Source organism: Anabrus simplex, chromosome 1, assembly GCF_040414725.1.
Source record: "Anabrus simplex isolate iqAnaSimp1 chromosome 1, ASM4041472v1, whole genome shotgun sequence".
NCBI lineage: Eukaryota > Metazoa > Arthropoda > Insecta > Orthoptera > Tettigoniidae > Anabrus > Anabrus simplex.
The window spans coordinates 329,657,166-329,682,519 of record NC_090265.1 but is presented as its reverse complement, the minus strand read 5'-3'; positions in this window follow the sequence as shown (position 1 = coordinate 329,682,519).

Genomic DNA, 25,354 nt, shown 5'->3' with positions numbered 1-25,354 from the left:
CCTCATTTGCAAATAAAGAGATTTTGATTTGAAGTCAAGTGCTAATGCCATATTTTTACTGCGTGCATGGATTGATTTTCCTAATTTTGTTTTCATATGGTTTCATTCTTGTATAGTCCCATTAAACATCTCTTTTAATTAATATTTTGGTCCTTGCTGTCATACTTAAATATTATAGAAAACTCTCTGGGTGGGACGGTAGAATAACATCCACGGTATCCCATGCCTATGGTAAGAGGCGACTAAAAGGGGCCTTAGGGGCTCTTAACTTCAGATCTTGGGTTTGTGAGCACGGGGCCCCTAGCTGAGTCCTGGAATTGTTTCCACTTAATTGTCCCAGGCTCCTAACTTTCATCTGTCCTATCCGACCTCTCTTGGCCAACTCTTGTTCTTTTCCGACTCCAACAGTATTAGAGCATTCGAAGCCTAGGGAGTCATTTTTACGCCCTTCGTGACCCTTGTCTTTCTTTGGCCGATACCTTTATTTTTCGAAGTGTCGGATCCCTTCCATTTTTCTCTCTGATTAGTGTTATATAGAGGATGGTTGCCTAGTTGTACTTCCTCTTAAAAAATAATCACAGTGATAAACATTTTTATTATAGACTGTTGTGTCGTACAGCGCTCATGTTGCTCATTTTGTGAACTAACTGAACACCTCTACAATCCTATATTTGTAACTGGCTCTGTAAACTCATTTAGTTCTGAAAATGAAAACCTACAACCTGTTTTCCAGTCTTTGACCGGGTCAGGGATGTAATGTATTACAATGGGGTCGCCACACCCAAAGTGATTCATTAATGACTGATAAATGCTATGAAATCATAATGGAGAGTGTTGCTGGAATGAAAGATGGCAGGGGAAACCGGAGTACCCGGAGAAAAACCTGTTCCGCCTCCGCTTTGTCCAGCACAAATCTCACATGGAGTAACCGGGATTTGAACCGCGGTATCCAGTGGTGAGAGGCCCACGCGCTGCCGTCTGAGCCACGGAGGCTCCTTATTTAGTTCTATACCTCAATAATTAAACAACTGAGTCTAACCATCGTCTCCTTGGTCTCCCTGTGTTTCTATTAGTCTCTACGATCGAGTCCAGTATTTTCCTAGGTAACCTACCCTCCTCCATTCGTCCCACATGACCCCACCACCGAAGCCGATTTATTCGCACAGCCTTATCTGTCAAGTTTATTCCCAAATTAGCCTTTACCTCTTCACTCCGAGAACCCTTCCGCCATTATTCCAACCTGTTTGTACCAACAATCACTCTCGCTGCTTTCATATTTGTCACTTCTAACTTACTCTTACGAATAAAACACCGTCCGTTTTATTGTTCTAGTTTATTTCGGGATGAGCCAATAAATGCACATATAAAAACACACGCAATTATATTCAACCATGAGTAGCTACACTTATCAGTTGCTGCCTATTTACACGTCTCCGTTCTTTACACATAGCAGGGAGTCCCAGCTCATTGGAATTACCTGAGAGGGCTATAATCCTACTCACAGTCTCAACTTACTTTCAGTTCTCCAAGTCTAGTCACCCCACACAGCAACTGCGTTCAGACAGATTTGAACACAAGGCTACTCGCCACACAGCACACGATGACTGTTCCTTAGTCCGACTCTATTGTCGCGGCCACCAAATTAGGCGGGTGAGGAAAACTGCGCTGTCGTCAGATATGGGAACGGCAAAGCGACAGATGGTCGAGAGTCGCTTACCTCCGAGCACGGACTGGCAACGCTGATCGTGCAGTGCTGTCTAGTTGAAGCACATCCGCTTCGGGCCACCTTACCCGAGTCATTCCCTGTCATGCAGCTGTTGAGCTCGCACCGTAAGTGCAGTTAAATGGGTAGTGAATGCGAATTGATTTGGGCTCAAGTCAAGAGAGAAGTGGCAGAGAGGACCAAGACATTCAAAATAAAGGACGTAGAAAAACTCACGTCAGAAGCAATCGACCGTGTGACTGCTGCAGATTGGGAAAAGTGCTTCAATCGCGCGTAAAATCTTCAAACAGACGATTGGGCCAAGGAAATAGTAAGGGACGAAAGAATGGAGCCATTCATCAGTGTAAATGACGACTCGACAGATAGTGAGATGTGTGATGACAGTGACTAAGAAATCTTAGACTGCCTCGAAGCTAGAAACCGATTCTTAATTCATTGTAAATTAATGTTAACCTATTCTTTAAAGTATTTCTTCTTCCATATTACTCAGTACAATATGCAGTACTCAAATATTTAAAGTTATAATGTAATAAAACTGATACGGATTAATATGTAATTCGAAAATATTGACGGCATCCTGCAGCCTGTGCTGGCGCGCGCGCCCCGAACTGCCTCAGCCAGGGACATTTACATGATCGCTTTCCGGGCCATTTTCCAGGAAAATTACAAGACTAACGGAAAAATGTTTCAGATAAAGAATATAAGTCAGGCAATTTTGTACATTTTTCCCGCAGACAAAATTTTATTGGCTGAAGAAATAAAAACTTGGTCGCTTACTGAAATTTTCAATACATGATTCTACGGATTTAAATTTACTCGTTCAATATTTTATTTTTAATAATTATTTGAAGTGGTTTATATGGAAAGTAGTTATACCACTGAAATCAGCAGTCTTTTCTGAAGGTTGTAGTATAATTTGTTTTGAAACATTATATGAAGTAACACCAGGAGCTTGAGAGAGAACAACTTGCCTCGCGCTCCGAAATAATGTGTTCAGTTAGACATTTCTTCGCCTGTTGCTACATAACCTTGGCAACAGCGTAATTTTTCTGACCCGCCTAATTTCGTGGCCGCGACAATAGTGATTTACACAGTCACACGCAGTGAACAACTAAACAATAACAGTTCAAGAGTGCTAAACAGCAGTGCACAAAAGTATACACACACAGTACTCTAAGGCAGTACACAGTCGTCTGCCCCAAACGCCGTCTTCAGTTCAGCTACTCAGTCGACACTCCGACGTTCGCCACAACCACAACTCCTCGTTCAGACCTCGGTGGGGCACTTGCGACAACCAACACCTTTGTCGCCCTCAGCCCAGCCACCGAACCCCAACACACTGAGTCTCACATCGACTTTAACACTGACTCCATCACGCAGTCCAACATTGATCGACTGTCCGTGGCTAGTCTCCCTTTTTATAGCTCAGGTGATGTGAACCAGAATATTCGTGACGTGGCTAGAGGCCGGTCATTCTCACTGCATCTCCCAGAAACTCATGGGTAAGCCAGGCGGCGAGAGCAATACACGGGAAGGCCAGCCGCGCCCCACAGGCCCGCTGGGAGCTGTCCGGTCGTCTGGCTCACTAGCCCCTTCCAGGAAGTACTGACAGGGGCTCCCACAAAGCTGGTACGTAACATTATGAATACGATATCCCGGGTCAACACAGTTTTCACTCCCGTTCAACAAAATTGATCTGGTGTAAAGATAGTTTCGTATGCAAGCCGACTTCTTTATTAGAGAATACATTTGATCGCAACTGCGAGCTCATCGCATTACCATTGCAGCACCTTCAGTAAACGTGTCAAATGAACTTCTGAAGGAAGAGACAACAAACCGTATTTTAAACAATTTATATAACCTTTAGGGGGATTTAATCCTCAGAATGGCTGTCTAAGATAGCATTGTCGTACCATTCTTTCGGACCATTCACTTGACTTTTCTTGATCATAGTATCTACAATCAGTTTCTGCTTTTCGCTAAGGTATTTTGCTTGAGAATTTCCCTCCATTACTCGTATTTTTGTTTATGACTGTCCTTCCAGTTCATTTATGGTGGCCTTGGTTGCGAATAAATTATTTGCTCTAGTAAAATATTCAAAAACTATTTTTTTAATCGCCTCTTCATTTCTGTTAGGTAAATTGGAAGTGGAAATGGAACTGAGACTGCCGTAACTCGTTGAGAGGTGGTGGTGGTGGTGATTATTGTTTTAAGGGGAAGTACAACTAGGCAACCATCCTCTCTTCGTTGAGAGGGTTGACTCAGAGGTTTCAGGGACAGGCCTATCAACTTCTTTAGTCGGTACTTATGAGTGTTGTTATTCGTCATGCATTGGTTTCTTTCCACACGGGGTTTCCTTCTCCGAACCTGTGATGTTAAAATAATATTTCGGTAGATTTGGGAAAATGTGCGGTACTGCATCTCAATTGCTGAATCGCTGTTAATCACAAATGTATCAGCCTTAAATATGTATTTATTACATCTTACTCTTTGACTGAATGGTCAGCGCTGAGGCCTTCGGTTCAGTGGGTCCGGATCCTTTTCCCGTCCGGATCAGGGATTTTAATCGCGTATGATAATTTCTTTTGGCTGTTGTTTGTCCCACCACTCTCTTCTTCATATTCAAACAACACACCACATTGTCAACCACCACAGAAACACACAATAGTGATTGCATCGCTTCAAACAGGGATTGGGTCAGGAAGGGCATCCAGCCGTAAAAGAGGGCCAAATCCACATGTGCAACACTGTTCCTAAACAAGGTGTGGAAAAGGCGGTATATGAAGGAGAAATATGTATTTATCATGAAGCTGGAAGTCCGACTCGTTGGCTGAACGGTCAGCGTACTGGCCTTCGGTTCAGAGGGTCCCGGGTTCGATACCCGGCCGGGTCGGGGATTTTAACCTTAATTGGTTAATTCCAATGGCACGGGGGCTGGGTGTATGTGCTGTCTTCATCATCTTTTCATCCCCATCACGACGCGCAGGTCACCTACGGGTGTCGAATAGAAAGACCTGCACGTGGCGAGCCGAACTTGTCTTCGGACACTCCCGGTACTAAAAGCCATACACCATTTCATTTCATGAAGCTGGACAGCACACACATTGGATTTCGCAGTGAGATTTTTATCCTTGCGGGAAATACACTCACCGGCAAAAAAAAAAAAAACAAAAAAAAACTAAACTCTACTTATTTCCGACAAAATTTAATGTTAATCCATTTGAAACCTTGTATAAATTTAATGTTATGGCATTACAACAGTATAGCAATTTAATGTAAGTTAATTAGCCCATTTGATAAGTTTCAGCGCTATGATTGATAAACGTTACTGATCGTGACAATCACAACACCAACACTGCCGTTTCCCGCCTTTTGACAAGGACAACCACAAACAGCTGTCTTAAGGTTTATTGCTGTGAATTCTCGTGCCGCTTATTTTTGTGGATATTACGGCTTGTCTACAACAGTTAGTCTCGCTTCTAAATCAGTTGATAATGACTCTTTCATCTGAAAACGCAGTAAGGGCCGTAGTATTAGTGGAGGATGGGCGCAATATACGCTATGTAGCACATGTTATAGGCACGTCTTGTTCTAAAGTGTACAGTACTGTTAAAAGGACAATATCTTCACCAGGATTCCCGGGTCTGGTCGTAGGAGAAGCACTACTGAGCGCGATGATCGCTTTCTCGTAATGCAAGTTCTTTGTGATCGACACACAACACCTGTGAAGGCCAGAAATCGTGTGCATCAAGTACTGGGCACGAACATAAGCAAAAGGGTAGTAAGAAGGTTGTGTGAAGCTGATTTAAAATCCAAGAGGCCCGCCACCGCACCTCTGCTTACACGTGAACACCGCGCTTCTCGAATGCAATTCGCCAACGCCCATCGAAACTGCACTGTGGAACGGTGGAACGCAGTGCAGTTCACGTATAAATCCAGATTCTGTTTGAGGGCACCGAATGCAAGAGAGAGAGTATGGAGAAGGTCCAGGGAACGTTATTGAACCTGTACATCAGCGCCTCTCAGAGTGCATGCACCTGGTGCATGCACTGTGCACGGTGCAAAAGACGACTTGGCTTGGTTGACCAGAGTGCAGACCCCCACTCCTCGATTTGGAGCAATAGCGCTTACTCTCTCTTTCCTCACGCCTATCTCGTTCGCTCCCCCTGTCTCCCTCTTCCACACTTGCTATGTCGCGCTCCAAATCCGAGCTTAGTTGCGCCGAGTAGAGCCGAGCTTAGGCGAGCTCAGCCGAGTAGCCCAGAGACGAAGCGTTGGTCCGAGTCGAGCCGAGCGGGAAAGATGCACAGTGCACGGAGCTCGTGCGCCTCGATTTGCACGCGTGAGATTTTGGGCGTATGAGAGGCCCTGCTGTACATTCTCTGCAAGGAGCCGTTCAATGGAGTCTCTCTGATGATCTGGGCTGAGATTACCACTGATGCGCGCGCAGAGCTTGTGTTCGTCGAGAATGGAAGCATGGCAGCCTACCGATACATCGAGGAGATTTTAGTGGATCACGTGGTGCCTTTTGCACCTGTCATTGGCGAGAACTTTATCCTGATGCATGGCACTACTCACCCACACGTTGCTGTTCGTGTACGCGAGTCGCGAGTACCTGGTTGAAGTCGGAATTGAGCACACGGTGTGGCCTGCTGGTAGTACCGACCTAAACCCGATATAGCGCGTCCGCGATATGCTTGGAAGACGTGCTAGGTGCCATTCCCCTGACACACTGACTCAACTTCGGGCTGAGCTCCAGGCAAAATGGGAGCACATACCACAAGAGTACATTCGAGATTGCATCCTGAGCATGCCTGATCGAATCACAGCTGTAACTGAGGCTAGAGGTGGCAATACCCGTTACTGTGTTGAAACAAATGGACTGCATACAAAACTGTGCACAGCTTCAGGTTTCGACATTTCCAAATTCGTGTTGGTGTTGGATACAGATATGTGATTGTCACGATCAACAATCTATACCAATTATTGCGCTGAAACTTCTCAAATGGGCTAATTAACTTGTGATACATTGCCATGTTGTAATGTCATAACATTTAATTTTTACCGTGTTTCAAATGGACTGACGTTAAATATTGTCTGAAACACGTAGTGTTTCGCTTTTTAGCCCGCGAGTGTGTATTTCTCAACTTCAAAAACCTGGCGCTATTTTTGGGTGGCAAAAAAGAAATGTCTTACCTCATTATTGCCCTTGTAATCCGACCTACAACATGTTACAAAGCAATAATCCATGTCTCCGTCACAGCAATAATAAACTACTCACAAGAATACCTTTTCTGACGACACTGGAACACCCGCAGATTCAAGAATACTAAAAAATAAATTGAAATTGGGGCGCGTAACATGAGGTACTACATAACAAAATCAGTTAGCAACAGCCACGCCACAGTTTTGGCCAATCACCGCGGTACCTACGGCAGACAATGACAAGGATACGGGCGCTGAAATTAGTGTCAAACTTTATCTTCTATATGATATGGTTATACGCTTCTGAACTTTTCTTTTGCTAGTGGCTTTACGTCTCACCGACACAGATATGTCTTATGGCGACGATGGGACAGGAAAGGGCTAGGACTGGGAAGGAAGCGTCCGTGGCCTTAATTTGCCTGGTGTGAAAATGAGAAACCACCGAAAACCATCTCCAGGGCTGCCGACAGTGAGATTCGAACCTACTACCTCCCGAAATCTGCACACTGGCCGCACTTAAGCGACTGCAGCTATCGAGCTTGGTGGCTTCTGAACTACAGTATAGAATACTAAGTCAGACTGAATCGAGGTGCAGCGAAGCTATTGCAGTGTGCTCGCAGTAGCGATCAACGGTATTCTATAAGAAAGAAACCAGCTCCCGGACAAAACTATCTTTACATAGGTCTGTTTTCAGACTGACTTTGATGTACGGGAGTAGAATCTAGGTGGACTCAGGACATCATATTCATAAGTTGGAAATAACAAACATTAGACGAAATGATTGCTGGTACATTTGACAAAGACGCTAGTGGCTTTACGTCGCACCGACACAGATAGGACTTATGGCGACGATGGGATAGGAAAGGCCTAGGAGTTGGAAGGAAGCAGCCGTGGCCTTAATTAAGGTACAGCCCCAGCATTTGCCTGGTGTTAAAATGGGAAATCACGGGAAACCACCTTCAGGGCTGCCGACAGTGGGATTCAAACCCACTATCTCCCGGATGCAAGCTCACAGCCACGCGCCCCTAACCGCACGGCCTACTCGCCCGGTTGAAAAAGACGAAGACCAACAAACCTCTATCTCTTCTGTGAAACTCAATAAAGCTTACAGACATGAAAGAAGGAATTACAGAGCCCAAAAGGCAGATTTGCTCTCCTTATTAAATTTAAAAATCGTTGTAACAAGATACTACTATGACTTTTATAAAAATGTATAGTTAATGTGGCCTTGCGGTTACTGCACCTGTTCATTTCTGATGCATTTTTCATCAAATAAACTGAACATTACAGTCTTTTGGTTATTGCGTTCTATTTGTTCCATAACTTACCGACAAACGTTAGTAAAGCCGGGTTGAGTGGCTCAGATGGTTGAGGCTCTGGCCTTCTGACCTCAACTTGGCAGGTTCGATCCTGTCTCAGTCCGGTGATATGTGAAGGTGCCCAAATATGTCAGCCTCGTGTCAGTAGATTTACTGGCACGAAAAAGAATTCCTGCGGGACAATATTCCGGCACTTCGGCAACTCCGAAAACCGCTGAAAGTAGTTAGTGGGGCGTAAAGCCAGTAACATTATTATTATTAACATTAATAACCGTTTTTGGGAAAGATTGTCACAAATCGAAATTAGGGGTGATTTGGGGGGAATCATAAGGTTGGGTATAAGACTATTATAACTAAATATTGAGGATCTTTTCAGTAGCAAAATATCTTAGAGGTCGACGCTAATTAGGAACTAATATTTAGAAGCCCCATGAAAAAAAAAGAAATATTGAGGATAATACCTAAATTTCACTCATCGAGTTCCTTGGCTTTGAGATACCTAGATTTTAAGTATGCACTAATTTCAAATGTTTCTCCTGAAAATTAACGTTTTTTGAGTTGTAGGTCTTCTTCCAAGCCAACGACATGACATGTATCGCATACATGGAAATCCAAAATGCAAGATGAAGGTGATGCATCTAGACGGATTTGCGCCTTGCCGAGGAACAGCTCGAGAAGATAACTAATCCAGACGATTAGCTCGGTGGGGGGGTTGGGGCAATGCCGCGTGCTTTTTTGACTGTTATCAGCTGAGTAGTTCAGTATGTGGAGCGATCACCTAAGTTGGGTGTGTGAGTTATCAGTCTTGTATGGAGTCGAGTCAAGTATACAGTAGTTGTGTGAGTGTTAGTGCCTGTCTGCGTGGAGCTGTTGAGTGAAGTGACTGGTGCGTGCAAAGCCAAATGAAAGGAGAGGTTGTTAATCAAGATTTCGGAAGGATCGCCCATTTCAGTTGAAGACCCGCTGTAGGACAAGATAATTTTATAAATGCCCATTATGAAGTGTTGTCATTCATTGTCAAGTACAGTACTGATTGGGTCATCCTAGATCAAATAAAACAGTCAAAGGCTTATTCGTAACACCCTGTTTGTTCTCCTTGGCTTCCCTTAGGACGGATCCTTCCTTTACTGCCACAATTCTCCTTATGACAATCTTCTCTGTTTGCTATGTCTTCTACCTTGACCCCACACTTTTCAAGATGTTGTAGGACTTCTTTCACCCATAAAACTTGTCAAGACGTTGAAGGACTTCTTTCACCCATAAAACTTGTCTATTTCTATTTTCCTGGAAGGCCCAAATCGTATTTGCTATCATTTCTAGTTACATTATTTTGACAAATCTATATAAATCCATTCTACTCTTCATTGATCTTAAGTCTTTTTCCAGCTTTCATCAAAACTCTTGGTTCGGTCACACGCGGAATGTAAAATTCTTTCTCTATTATTATTATTTCGAATGGGCCATTTGAGGAACACGATATTCAACTTTTTCGCTTAGAGAGGGACTTGATGTTTTCCTAGTACTCGCGTTTTCTCTGGCTATGCTTTTCCCCTCTTTGTTTTGTCCAGAGGGTACTTGTTTTCTTAAGGGTGATCTGTCCTGAAACCTGTTTGATTAGTCTTCTGAGAGGTACTCCGTTTCTGATATTTTCAGTTACTCCCAGTTCCTGTATGTCTTTCTCCACTTATGTTAGCCATGGTGTCCCTATTTTCCTGTTCTTCCAGTAGTTGAGAAGCTGGTAATATGTAGATAAAAAGTCAGACGCCTCTTCTTGGCTACGTCTGTGATTTTTTCAGTATGACTGTATAGCTTCTGGTTCGGTCGCCTTCTGAACTCCCTACCTACTTTGATCGGTCGTAGTATCTTTCTCAAGATCTTCTTCTCCTGGACCTCCAGTTTGTTCAACAATGCTCTCCTGATCAGTATCAAGCATTCTGTGACGTATAGGCTCCGTGCGCTAAAGGGAGAAATGCACTGTGAGTGGCGACAATTGTATGTTAATGCGTTTCACCGTGCACATATCTGTTGTCGTCTCGCCCCGAGTTGCATGCTACAACAATCGGCAAAAGTATTCCAAACTTGTAGAAAGTGGCCATGTAATAAATTTTAAATTTACAAGAAAAACAGTTCGCAGGAAATAGCAACAAAGCAATAACAGCAAATGTGATACAAGAGAAACGTTGGTTCACTAGATACCCTACCATTTGACGATTGAGGCAACGTGGTAATTTATCAATTAATAGTGGCGATAACGAGATTAACGTTCATGTACACATTCAACAATGCTGTCTTAGAAAAATATATCTCCCTATTTGATATTTCATGGTGTGGGTTACCGTAGTCACGTCCTAGTTCGTGAACCATGGGCAACGGCTGAGTGGCCTAGTAAATGGTCCTGAGAGTCGGGATACCAGTTGCTGTGGAATGGGAGTGGGCATCTCGGACATATTCTGAGTCATTGCCCTCCTTGTGCTCAGGCGGCTAGGACTATACAATCCACCGGTGGTCCATACACCGTTAAAGGAGAGATCCTCACTTGGATTAATTGTAAGTAGGGTAGCATCCTGCTTCATGAATTTACCGAGCTCAGAATATTTTAAGCAAGCCACGGACATGGGAGTAACGGAGTCCCACTCCCACTTAACGGGCGAGGGACTCGTTGGAAACAACTTGGCGAACGAAATGGAATTCGATGGGGAGCTATCAATATTAAAGGGGCTTATGGAAGAAAGAAAATAGAACTGCTTGAGTCAGCAAAAAGGATGCATCTGGATGTGCTAGGAGTAAGTGTTATTCGGATAAGGCGAGATAACGAGGAAGAGATAGGAGATTATAAAGTGTACTTGACGGGTGTTAGAAAGGGAAGGGCAGAGTATGTGCTAGGACTGTTTATCAGGAATATCACTGCACGCAACATAGTCACTGTTAGGCATGTAAATGAGCGAATGATGTGGGTAGATTTGGCTGTTGGAGGAATTAGGACGAGAATTGTCTCACTGCATTCACCATGTGAGGGTGCAGATGAGGATGAAGTTGACAAGTTTTATGAAGCATTGAGTGACATTGTGGTCAGGGTCAACAGCAAGGATAGGATAGTGCTAATGGGTGATTTCAATGCGAGAGTTGGAAATAGAACTGTAGGATATGAAAGGGACATTGGTAAATGTGGGGAAGAAACTAATGCGAATGGGAAGCGTTTGCTGGACTTCTGTGCTAGTATGGGTTTAGCTGTTACGAATACATTCTTCAGGTATAAGGCTATTCACCGCTACACATGGGAGGCTAGGAGTACCAGATCCATAATACACTATATCTTAACAGACTTCGAATTCAAGAAATCTGTTAGGAATGTACGAGTTATCCGGGGATTTTTTTGATAATACAGACCACTATCTTGTACGAGTTATCCGGGGATTTTTTGATAATACAGACCACTATCTTATCTGTAGTGAACTAGGTATTTCTAGGCCTAGGATAGAGAAATTGAAATCTGTATGCAAACGAGTAAGGGTAGAAAATCTCCAGGACGAGGAAATTAGACAGAAGTACATGGATATGATTAGTGAGAAGTTTCGAACAGTAGACAGTAAGCAGGTTCAGGATATAGAAAGTGAATGGGTGGCATACAGGGATGCTGTAGTAGAAACAGCAAGGGAATGCCTAGGAACAACTGCGTGTAAAGATGGGAAAAGGCGAACATCTTGGTGGAATGATGAAATGATAGCAGCTTGTAAACATAAAAAGAAGGCTTATCAGAAATGGCTCCAAACAAGGGCAGAGGCAGACAAGGAATTGTACGTAGATGAAAGAAACAGAGCGAAACAAATGGTTGTTGAATCCAAAAAGAAGTCGTGGGAGGATTTTGGTAATAACCTGGAAAGGCTAGGTCAAGCAGCAGGGAAACCTTTCTGAACAGTAATAAAGAATCTTGGGAAGGGAGGGAAAAAGGAAATGAATAGTGTTTTGAGTAATTCGGGTGAACTCATAATAGATCCCAGGGAATCACTGGAGAGGTGGAGGGAATATTTTGAACATCTTCTCAACGTAAAATTAAATCTTCCTAGTGGTGTTGCGAACAGCCAAGCTCATGGGAAGGAGGAAAATGATGTTGGTGAATTTACGCTGGAGGAAGTGGAAAGGATGGTAAATAAACTCCATTGTCATAAAGTAGTAGGAATAGATTAAATTAGACATGAAATGGTGAAGTATATTGGGAAGGCAGGGATGAAATGGCTTCATAGAGTAATAAGATTAGCATGGAGTGTTGGTAAGGTACCTTCAGACTGGACAAAAGCAGTAATTGCACCTATCTATAAGCAAGGGAACAGGAAGGATTGTAACAGCTATCGAGGTATCTCATTGATTAGTATATCAGGCAAAGTATTCACTGGCATCTTGGAAGGGAGGGTGCGATCATTAGTTGAGAGGAAGTTGGATGAAAACCAGTGTGGTTTCAGACCACAGAGGGGCTGTCAGGATCAGATTTTCAGTATGCGCCAGGTAACTGAAAAAAGCTACGAGAGGAATAGGCAGCTGTGTTTATGTGTCATAGATATAGAGAAAGCATATGACAGGGTACCGAGGGAAAAGATGTTTGCAACACTGGGGGACTATGGAATTAAAGGTAGATTATTAAAATCAATCAAATTCATTTATTTTAACAATTGGGCTTCAGTGAGAATTGATGGTAGAATGAGTTCTTTGTTCAGGATACTTGCAGGGGTAAGACAAGTCTGTAATCTTTCACCTTTGCTGTTCGTAGTTTAAATGGATCATCTGCTGAAAGGTATAAAATGGCAGGGACGGATTCAGTTAGGTGGAAATTTAGTACGCAGTCTGGTCTATGCTGATGACTTGGTCTTAATGGCAGATTGTGCCGAAAGCCTGCAGTCTTATATCTTGCAACTTGAAAATAGGTGCAATGAGTATGGTATGAAAATTAGCCTTTCGAAGACAAAATTGATGTCAGTAGGTAATTCAACAGAATTGAATGTTAGATTGGTGATACAAAGCTAGAACAGCTAAATAATTTCAAGTATTTAGGTTGTGTGTTCCCCCATGATGGTAATATAGTAAGTGAGATTGAATCAAGGTGTAGTAAAGCTAATGCAGTGAGCTCGCAGTTGCGATCAACTATAGTCTGTAAGAAGTCAATCAATCAATCAATACTGATCTGCATTTAGGGCAGTCGGCCAGGTGGCAGATTCCCTATCTGTTGCTTTCCTAGCCTTTTCCGAAATGATTTCAAAGAAATTGGAAATTTATTGAACATCTCCCTCGGTAAGTTATTCCAATCCCTAACTCCCCTTCCTATAAATGAATATTTGCCCCAGTTTGTCCTCTTGAATTCCAACTTTATCTTCATATCGTGATCTTTCCTACTTTTATAAACGCCATTCAAAACCTATTCGTCTACTAATGTCATTCCACGCCATCTCTCCGCTGACAGCTCGGAACATACCACTTAATCGAGCAGCTCTTCTTCTTTCTCTCAATTATTCCCAACCCAAACATTGCAACATTTTTGTAACGCTACCCTTTTGTCGGAAATCACCCAGAACAAATCGAGCTGCTTTTCTTTGGATTTATTCCAGTTCTTGAATCAGGTAATCCTGGTGAGGGTCCCATACACTGGAACCATACTCTAGTTGGGGTCTTACCAGAGACTTATATGCACTCTCCTTTACATCCTTACTACAACCCCTAAACACCCTCATAACCATGTGTAGAGATCGGTACCCTTTATTTACAATCCCATTTATGTGATTACCCCAGTGAAGATCTTTCCTTATATTAACACCTAGATACTTACAATGATCCCCAAAAGGAACTTTCACCCCATCAACGCAGTAATTAAAACTGAGAGGACTTTTCCTATTTGTGAAACTCACAACCTGACTTTTAGCCCCGTTTATCAACATACCATTGCCTACTGTCCATCTCACAACATTTTCGATGTCACGTTGCAGTTGCTCACAATCTTGTAACTTATTTATCACTCTATAGAGAATAACATCATCCGCAAAAAGCCTTACCTCCGATTCCACTCCTTTACTCATATCATTTATATATATAAGAAAACATAAATGTCCGATAACACTGCCCTGAGGAACTCCCCTCTCAACTATTACAAAGTCAGACAAAGCTTCACCTACTCTAACTCTCTGAGATCTATTTTCTAGAAATATAGCAACCCATTCAGTCACTCTTTTGTCTAGTCCAATTGCATTCATTTTTGCCAGTAGTCTCCCATGATCCACCCTATCAAATGCTTTAGACATGTCAATCGCGATACAGTCCATTTGACCTCCAGAATCCAAGATATCTGCTATATCTTGCTGGAATCCTACAAGTTGAGCTTCAGTGGAATAACCTTTCCTAAAACCGAATTGCCTTCTATCGAACCAGTTATTAATTTCACAAACATGTCTAATATAATCAGAAAGAATGCCTTCCCAAAGCTTACATACAATGCATGTCAAACTTACTGGCCTGTAATTTTCAGCTTTATGTCTATCACCCTTTCCTTTATACACAGGGGCTACTATAGCAACTCTCCCTTCATCTGGTATAGCTCCTTCGACCAAACAATAATCAGATAAGTACTTCAGGTATGGTACTACATTCCAACCCATTGTCTTTAGTATATCCCCAGAAATCTGATCAATTCCAGCCGCTTTTCTAGTTTTCAACTTTTGTATCTTATTGTAAATGTCATTGTTATCATATGTAAATTTTATTACTTCTTTGGCCTTAGTCTCTTCCTCTATCTCGACATTATCCTTGTAACCAACAATCTTTACATACTGATGACTGAATACTTCTGCCTTTTGAAGATCCTCACATATACACTCCCCTTGTTCATTAATTATTCCTGGAATGTCCTTCTTGGAACCTGTTTCTGCCTTAAAATACCTATACATACCCTTCCATTTTTCACCAAAATTTTGTATGACTGCCAATTATGCTTGCCATCATGTTATCCTTAGCTGCCTTCTTTGCTAGATTCAATTTTCTACTAAGTTCCTTCAATTTCTCCTTACTTCCATAGCCATTTCTAACTCTATTTCTTTCCAGTCTGCACCTCCTTCTTAGTCTCTTTATTTCTCTATTATAATAAGGTGGGTATTTACCATTCCTTACCACCCTTAAAGGTACAAACCTGTTTTCGTATTCCTCAACAATTTCTTTAAACCCATCCCAGAGTCTGTTTACATTTTTATTTACCGTTTTCCACCGATCATAGTTACTTTTTAGAAACTGCCTCAGCTCCCAGACGAAACTACCTTTACATCGGTATGTTTTCACACCAACTTTGCTTTACGGGAGCGAAATCTGGGTGGACTCAGGATATCTTATTCATAAGTTAGAAGTAACAGACATGAAAGTAGCGAGAATTATTGCTGGTGCAAACAGGTGGGAACAATGGCAGGAGGGTACTCGGAATGAGGAAATAAATGCTAATTTAGGAATAAATTCGATGGATGAAGGTGTACGCATAAACCGGATTTGGTGGTGGAGTTATGTGAGGCGAATGGAGGATGATAGGTTATCTAGGAGAATAATGGACTCTGTTATGGAGGGTAAGAGAAGTAGAGGGAGACCGAGACGACGATGGTTAGACTCAGTTTCTAACGATTTAAAGATAAGAGGTATAGAACTAAATGAGGCCACAGCACTAGTTTCAAATAGAGGACTGTGGCGACGTTTAGTAAATTCACAGAGGCTTGCAGACTGAACGCTGAAAGGCATAACGGTCTATAATGATAATGTATGTATGTTCTAATACAATATAATTTTAACATAGGTTAATGCTGCTAGGGAGAATAATTTTTAATTTTAATGAATTTTAAACAAAATCACATTTTCTAAGTAAGGCTTTTGTAACAATTTCTATTATTTCATGAAGTCGAATAACTGTTTCCGGTAAATGAAAGCCTATTTCAGCAGTTATTTATGCAGTTCACTCAGAACATGTCACCTCGCTTAATGATGAACATTTTGAATGGTTGCGAACTCGCATCACAGACGCAGGGAAAGGGAAATATAACAAGGGGAAGAGATTAGAGGAAAGTTTTCTGACAAAATAGGCACAGGCTTGATGTTGGATCAATTGAAATTCCTGATTTTGAAACCGCATGTACACAAAAAAATTTTGCATGAGGAAAAAAATTGGAATCACTTTAAAGTTGCTAATAAATGATTAATTATGTGTCTGTATTTATAATATGAAGTACTTCACCGCTGTAATGTAACGGTTAGCGCTAATAGCTGCTTTCCTCGGGGGACCGGGCTTCATTCCCGATACTGTCAGAAACTTATTTATTGGCATAAAGACTGCTATGTGGTTTAAGCGGTACATTTTCATTAGGGGTGCGTTTCAAATAGTTGCACCACCACGAGACGAGGACAGTATTTCTGTGAGCTATTGATAATGCCTAATGAGGCCTATTTTTGTAATTATCATTACATTTGTCTACTGCCTTTTCAAATCCACTCCATGAGGTTGTGACGGAATAATATAAAATTTCACACTTTGCTCTATAGTACAGTACGGTATTATATCATTATCTTCATTCTTCTTCTTCTTCTTCTTCTTCTTGCGTTCCGGCCTTCTAAGGACCACGGTACAATTTCAATTCTTCCTCCTTAGTTCTTTCCTTTTCTTCCAGTATTCTTTCATTGTTTCACTGTGCTTCTTTTTCCCGTCTTCAGTCCACTTTGTGCCTGTTCTCTTTTCCTTCCTCCCTTGAAATCCTTCCATTTGTAAGACTTTCTTCCTAAAAATCTTTCTTTACAATAATTCTTCTTCTCGTATATTGTTCCTTTCCAGGTCTTTCTTGACTTCTTGAATCCAGGTGGTAGTTGATTTCTTTTCTCAAAGGTACTTAAAGATTCGTTTAGTTAGTCTATTATCCTCCATTCTGTAAATGTGTCCAAGAAATAGCAATCTCCTTTTTCTTATTGTTTCTGGTATGTTTTCTATGTTCAGGTAAATTTCATTGTTCTTAATTTCCAAAACTCTGCAATTCTTAGAGGACCTAACATTTTCCTTATAATTCTTCTTTCTAATATTTCTAATTTATCGATCTTGTAGTTCAGTGCTAGACATTCGCTGGCATAAAGGCATTCTGGTTTCACTACTGTGTTGTAGTGCTTTATTTTAAGTTTTCTTGATAAGCACTTTTTGTTATAAGTATTCTTAGTTATACCGTAAGCTCTTTCCATCTTGTGTATCATCTCCTCTATAGCAGATTTTTCTAAACCATTTTCTTGAATTGTCTCACCCAAATATTTGAATTTCTTTACCTTTTCTATTTGACCAATATCCGTTACTAAAAACTTTGGGGCACTTTTTATATTCGTCAAAAATTTTGTTTTCGTGACAGAGATTCTCAAGCCTGTCATGTTGGCTGTCTTTTCAAGGAGATTGACTTTCATTGCTGCATCTGTAAGGCTTTCTGAAAGTATGGCAAAGTCATCTGCAAATGATAGGCAATTTATTGCAACACCTTTGTTCTTCTTCCCCAGCATGAGTGGCAATATTTTGGATTCTTTCAGTTTTCCATTCCAAATTCTTACAATTTTCTCCATGACACAATTGAAAAGGAGTGGAGATAGACTATCGCCCTGCCTGACACCTGTATTTATTTTGAAAGGTCGAGATATTTCACCCATAAATTTTACTTTCGAGATAGTGTCTGTAAGTGTTTCACGAATTAGGTTTGCCAATTTAGTTTTAACTCCAAATTCCCGGATTACTTTATCTAGGGTTTCCGTATCAACAGATTCAAAAGCTTTTCTAAAGTCAATAAATGTTACAACTATGTCTTTGGAGTTTATTAATCTGTGTCGAATTATAGATTTCAGGTTGAAAATCTGTTCAGAGCAGGATCTTCCCTCTCTAAATCCACCTTGATATTCACCCAATTGACTGTCCAGTGTCGATTTTACTCTGTTTAGTAGTATTGTTGAAAATATCTTGTAAGCAACTGGCAAGAGCGATATACCTCTGTAGTTGTTGACATCCTGCTTGTTACCCTTCTTGTGTAATGGGTGTATTAGAGCCACTTTCCACTCCTCTGTGATCTTCTCTGTTTCCCAAATTTCTTCAAAGATTATTTGTAGATCTATAATTTTTGTTTCAGCCCATTTTAAAAGTTCAGCTGTTATGTAGTCTTCCCCACTAGCTTTGTTATTTTTAAGATTTTTTAATGCTTCCTTAATTTCTTCCGCTGTTGGAGGTGAATCAGCTTCTAGATTTTCGTGCATTAAAATCACCTAGTAGAATAATAACATTTGATTTTGGAATTTTTGACATTTCATCATCTAGAAGACTCCAGAATTCTTCAGTTTTTCTCGGGTTCTTGTTATTATCTTCATTTATTGGTGCATGACAGTTAACAAATGTATACTTTTTGTCCTTGCATTTAAGTGTGAGAAGAGATAACCTCTCTGAACTAGATTTGAATTCCATAACATTATCAACTATTGCTTTATGGACATAAAAGGCGGCACCTAATAGTGGCATTGCTTTTTTAATTTTGATTGCTGGTTTACCCTTAAAGATTCTATAATGTTTGGTTTCTGTTACATTCTCATCCATAAACCGTGTCTCTTGAGCTGCTAAGATCTGGATTTCATGTTATCTAAGAAAATTTCCAGTTCTTTCTGTTTGCCAGTTTTTAGCAAGGAATTTACATTAGGAGTGCCTGAAAAGAATTTCCCCTTAAATTTAAGTCTGAAAGGATTCCAAGGATGCTCCGACTCACCCTTATTGCAGAAGTTGGAACTCCCCAGAACCCTAGGTTCTGATGCATTGCATAACGCAATGGTGGATTTCTCTTCCGAGCTACCACCTGGGGTAGTGCTTTCATTCAGCGGACTTTCCATTCTGCAATTGAAATTGTACATTGTACAAGGTAGGAAATTAATTCCAAGATCGGATTGTTAGTCCGAAATTATTTTTTATTCGTGCTTTTCTCCACTAGGTTCTTCCGCTCTCTCCGCCGTTGGGATATTAAATTCCTCATCCGCCTTCAAGATCGTTGACCAGGTTTCACCTGTAACCCTAGGCAGGGGCCCTTACAGGGTGCTACCATCCGGAGCCAGATGGACCCAGTTTTTTTTACGAGGTTGTTACTCCTCCCCCTCCTCCTTCCCCATCACTTGCAAGATGAGGCCCCGGGCTTGGGACCGGCAATGGCGGAGTTCTTATCATCTTCTATATTATTATTATTATTATTATTATTATTATTATTATTATTATTATTATTATTATTATTATTATTATTATTATTATTACTATCGTTCCGAGGTATCTGTGGAACAGCAGATGTGAAAGAAGGTGCGGGCTGGAATGGGTCTAACTACAAGTCCGAAAGATGAATTTAAAAATTTAAATAAAGGTTATATTTTCAATAGACAACAAAATTTAATAAATTTTTACATAGAATTTGAAAACTTAACGAGTACAACAAGTCAACAGCTATCCAATAATCAGGTACAAGACCAGAAAAGCAAGGATTTAGAGACAAATTAATGATCTGGGCTTCAAGCCCCACCTTTTACAATCTCTGAGCTCTCAGCTCACAACCACAAGGGCAGAAAATCCCTCATTACATGGAGCACTTGCTCCCATCTAGTAATGTCAAGCCTCCTAGAGACACCTTTCAAAACACCCTAAAGAGCTGACCGCTCTCAATCTTTCAAGCCTATTAAAGGCCACAACAACTTTCGCATTGCCTGCCTCTCAAGGCACACTTACAAATGAACAGGGGTACCTTGTACCCATTCTACTGGACCTTCAATTTTTTTAAAAAAGGTTAATTTGAACGGCCCTAAATACAAAAGGAATGGAGGCGAGAACTTACACTCCTACATGAAACTAGTTAAAACCTAAGTGGCGCTAGGCCAATTCAACAGGGGCTATTCCCACACTAGGTAGGTGACTCGTATAAGAAAATTTTAATACATTAGGAAAGAGAAGAAAATCGTTTATGAAAACGTAGTCACCTCAGATCAAAATGAAGGGGAGCTCAAGAGGGTAAGGCACTCTCTATCCCCGATTTACAGTTAAAGTAACATGAAAATGTTACATCGAAATGGTATAGGTTACATCAAAACGGTTTCGGACCTTCCCCGAAGATTAAACTACTGAGCTAGCAAGAATTTAAAAATGTTAAACGCCCATTACCTTTCTGAAGGGCTGCTGACTGATGAAAGAGGCGCTTCCCGCCTCCTGATATTCTTCCATACACAAAGCTAGATGTTGTACGAGTGACCGAGAGACCAGAAAATTAGCAGCTTTTATACCCTCGTGGAAGATTCGAGACTTTTCATGAATAATTAAGACACACCCACATGCGTTTATTGGTTGGCTAAAAGTTACAAGTCAAAAATGAAGAAGAAACCTGTGATTGGAGGGAAATTAATTACAGAAATTACTGATTGGGTAAATTCAAAACAGTCGGAAAGAAAGGATTAATATTGCCAACCCACCAACGTAAGAACGAAATTTTGTAAAGACAACAACTTATGAATACAAAATATCTTCAAGAAAAGTTCTTAACTTCGCACCAGGGTGCATGATCATAGTTTTTGGTAGAGACATCTGTGAGAGAATGTCCACACTTCTTGATAATTAGTAAACAAAAACAATTCGAAATTAATGCAGTGACATCTTCAGATAAACGGTTGAATTAATTCAGTTTTAAAGTTCAGAGTTTCAGCTGTAGAGGAGTATTTTAAGGCGGAAAATTAAAATGTGCGGCGTATAGGTGTACCAACCGCTACAATTATTATTATTATTATTATTATTATTATTATTATTATTATTATTATTATTATTATTATTATTATTATTATTATTATTATTATTATTATTATTATTATTATTGCTATCATTAAGACTATGGTAATAGAAAACAATATGTATCTATTATGATGTGTGTGCTTTAAGACAAATGGTCTGCTACAGCTTACTTTACAAATATAACATTGCAATCATTTTTGTAGTAAACCTATTTGTAAAATAGTTGAAACACATTTTGTAAAGTGTTATTTTGTGTTAATTAAAATGTATAAATCCCTAATAATTTCTTGCAGTTTACTGCTAAGATCCACCATCTTTTCAAATCCCTTTCGTGAAGTCGTGAAGGAAAGCTCTGTATTAGAGTAGGCTATCTATTAATGCAGCCAATAACAAGCACATAGTTCTGCCAGGACGTTATGAGTTACATTAAAAAATAATAATCTGAAGACGGCACTGTAATAATAATAATCGTATGGCCTCAGCTACTGAGTGCAGACATTTCAATTTGACGCCATCTGTCTGTCTGCTCGTCAACTTCGACGTTCTGTTTTACTCTACACCTACTAGATGGCAGACCGAGTAAACCGAAACTCTCTCGGGCGTCTATGGCTGAATTTTAATGAATTTTGTCGGGTATACACCAGATGTGTCACCAGAGATCTTTTACATGCCGACATCGTACGGCGTGGAGTGTCGATCGGACTTTCTCCCGCCCTTCACAAATCCGACTACCTCTGTCGGGATTAAACCCGCTATCTTGGGATCCGGAGGCCGACACTTTATCACTGATCCACAGCAAATACAGGAGAGACAATACGCGACACTCAGCGCGATATCGAGGGACAGCTATTAGAGCTCTCTCTAGCGGGTAGACTTGCGAACTACTGATTCTGTCATAAGAGCACCTGTATTTGTGTGCGAAGTTTTTGGTGTTATTTATGCGTTTTCAGTGAGTTAACATAATTAAACAGTAGCGTGTGTCGTTCCTTGATATCTCCTCTCAACATGAGGGGAAAGGTATGTGCTGTGTTTGGCTGCAGTAACTATGAAGGAGAGAAGAATGCGCGGTCTTTCCTTCGCTGCCCTCGTGACAAGAAAATGTAAGTAATATTGTGTTTGCATATATATTCCTCCAGTGACAAGGAGATTTTTATAGTACTTCATAGTCTCCTGACCTGCTCGACCCGTATTTTAACTGGCTTAAAATATAATACGCATATTTTATTGTATAGTGCAGCAGTTAAACTTCAATACCGATGTGTTGTTGTAGGTGTGATCTGTGTGTTTTGAAATGTCACAGAAGTGATTTGGACAAGGTGTACAAGAAAGAAGGGACGTTACGCTTATATAAGAATTATAAGATCTGTTCAAATAATTTCTAGGCCAGCGACTTTAAAAATCCTCGACTATATAGCCAAGGGTATGTTACATTTTTACTCTAACTGTACGTAAATATTCCTCAAAGCATCACTATCGACATGTTCATACTTTTCTTTCTTTTATCCCTCTTCTCAGATTAAAGCCGGGATTTTATAGATTTTCTTTCTGTTAGTAGGCTTCATGTTAAGAGGAAAATTGTCCAGCTTTCAAATGTTAATTCATTGCATCATGTGTGTACGGAATGTGCCGATATTTTTATTGACAAGTGTCTTAATGTGATGATACAATGTTTTTTAAATGTGAAAAAAGACAAATCTAACCGTAAAAGTTCAGGCAGGAATGCTAAAGCAAAACAAGTAATGCATAAATGAAAGATCAACCCATTTCACAGCATTCCATTTCACATCTTGTTTATATGTCTAATTTCAGTCAAATGACCTTTTAAAAAATTCTTCATTCATTTATCCAGAATTGCTTTAGCAGCTTCGAAGTTAATATCTCAATAATTCTTTCTAGACGTATTTTATTTATCCATTTTCGTATATGCATTTCCATTGATATTTGAATTTAGCGCGACTTTCAGGTCAAGTCACTAGGAGCGCCACCGTCGAATTGTCTCCCATTTTAACAAGGCTAAATCCGTAAGTTTCGCGTATTGTCTTTACTGTATTTGTCCACAGAGGCAGCTAGGACAGCACTGTAAAATGATTGAATAAATACAGGTAAACATCGCACATTTTCCAGCTTCTTATGATCAGCTGTTGATGAAGGTGTCTCTAAGAAGGGGACGTCGCGATGTCCGCATTACCGAGTTTGATCAGACTTTTTAGGTTGGTAGTACTACATCACAAAAATACACTGGCAAAGGAGTAGCGCGCAACTCTCAAACATTTTCGAAAAAAGCGAATTTGAAAATGTCGAAGAAAGTCACGAGAGGTTTAGCATACCAGTGCCCGAGTGCACCAACCTCGGTAAAGAGAATACCGCGGTAAACTTCACAATTTTACCAGGGTAAAGTCGTAATTCTGTTGCACCAAGCTCGGTTTCGAGTTTACCGACATTTTACCGCGGTATAATGTTTACCGTCCGTGAGCGAGCGGTTAACTAAGAAAACCGCGGTAAAGTTGTATTTGTGCTCTGTGGTTAAAGATTCCAAGATGGAGCTTAACAACAGTTTGAAAGAAATGAAGGGAGAATTATAGAAGAGAGACGCGATTTATTTGAAGAATTAAGCGATGTTTCGTTCCAGAGAAGATTTAGATTGCGTAAGGAAACAGTGAATTACATTTTAGATTTAAATGGTGAACAATTGGAATGCCCGACTGGGAGAAACTGTCCTATATCGCCTAGAAATCGTCTTTTAATGGCGCTGCAGTTCTATGCAACTGGAACATTTCAAGGAGTGATCGGTGACGTCTGTGATGTTGGCAGAACAACTGTATGCCGCATAATACACAAGGTTTCTGATCTAGGCTACTTGCGTCGTTATCGCCACAGTTCATTCAACTTCCACTTACGCAGCGGGAACAAAGAGAGGTTATGGAAGGGTTTCATACAATAACTGGGTTCCTTGGTGTATTGGGTGCGCTGGACTGCACTCATGTGCGAATACAGTCTCCCGGAGGTGAAAATGGGGAGGTATTTAGAAATAGGAAAGGTTATTTCTCGCTAAACGTGCAAACTGTGAGCGATTCGAACGAGATACTGTAGCAAGATGGCCAGGGTTGACTCATGATAGCACAATATTTCACAATTCTCGGCTGAGAGCGCGTCTCGAGACGAGAGAAATAGCTAATGGCTATCTTTTGGGTGATGGAGGTTACCCATGTAAATCCTTCCTCCTTACACCTGTTCAGAATCCCACCTCCCCAGCAGAACAACGATATAACAGAGCCCATATTGCCACAAGGAATGTTGTCGAGAGACAATATTGTGTGTGGAAAAGGAGGTCCCCTTCCATGTCTTTTAGGACTTCGATGTAACATTCAAAACATGTCGAACAGTATTTTCCATTTTAAAGGAGTCGATAACTTGCTTGCGCTGTCACAAAATGTAAACACGAGGGACAAGTGTCTGTCGAAACGATCACTGCCGGCTGGATAAACTAAAGACAAGTGACTATCGAAATGATCACTGCTTCCTGAATACTACTTGGAATTTCTTCCGAGGGGAATAATAGCGAGAAAATCAAGCGTCAAGAAACCGCGGTAACGAAACCGGGCGATAGTAATGGTGCACTGCTTTTACGACAATACCACGGTAAAAGTTTTACCACGGTTTCGTAAAGGCTGATAATTACCGAGCTTGGTGCACTCGGGCACAGGTACCATAACTGAAGCGGAGAACCTTAACCACTCGACCACCGCGCCACAGTCACTCGCTTGATAGTACCTGGCATGCTAAACCTCTCATAACTTTTCTCGACATTTTCAAAATAGCTTTTTTTTTATTTTTTTAGAGTTGCGCGCTACTACTTTGCCCTTGTGTTTTTGTGATTTAGTACCATCAACCTACAAAGTTTGAACAACATCGGTGATGCGGACGTCGTGACCTCCCCTTGTAAGTAGTTCTCGTAATTTCCACCCGAAGCAGCACATTGCTATTCGCACGGAGCCTATAGGGCTTTCGGGCGGATAACTTTGGTGATGCCTCAATTTGGTGTTACGCAACGAGCTAGAAAGAGGACTATAGAGTAGCTACTGGACCACCATATTTGAATCTACTTGAACGCCGCGTCCGTCATATTGTAAGCGATCAAATCCAGTGGGCGTGGTGACGAAGCAAGTATAGAGGCTGCGGGAATAAATACCGTTGAACAGTTTTCTTAATTAGGGAATTTCACAGTTTTGTTAATTGGCGCAGCACTCAAAGATGCATAGGCTTAATGTCCGTTTAAAAGGACATTACAAATAC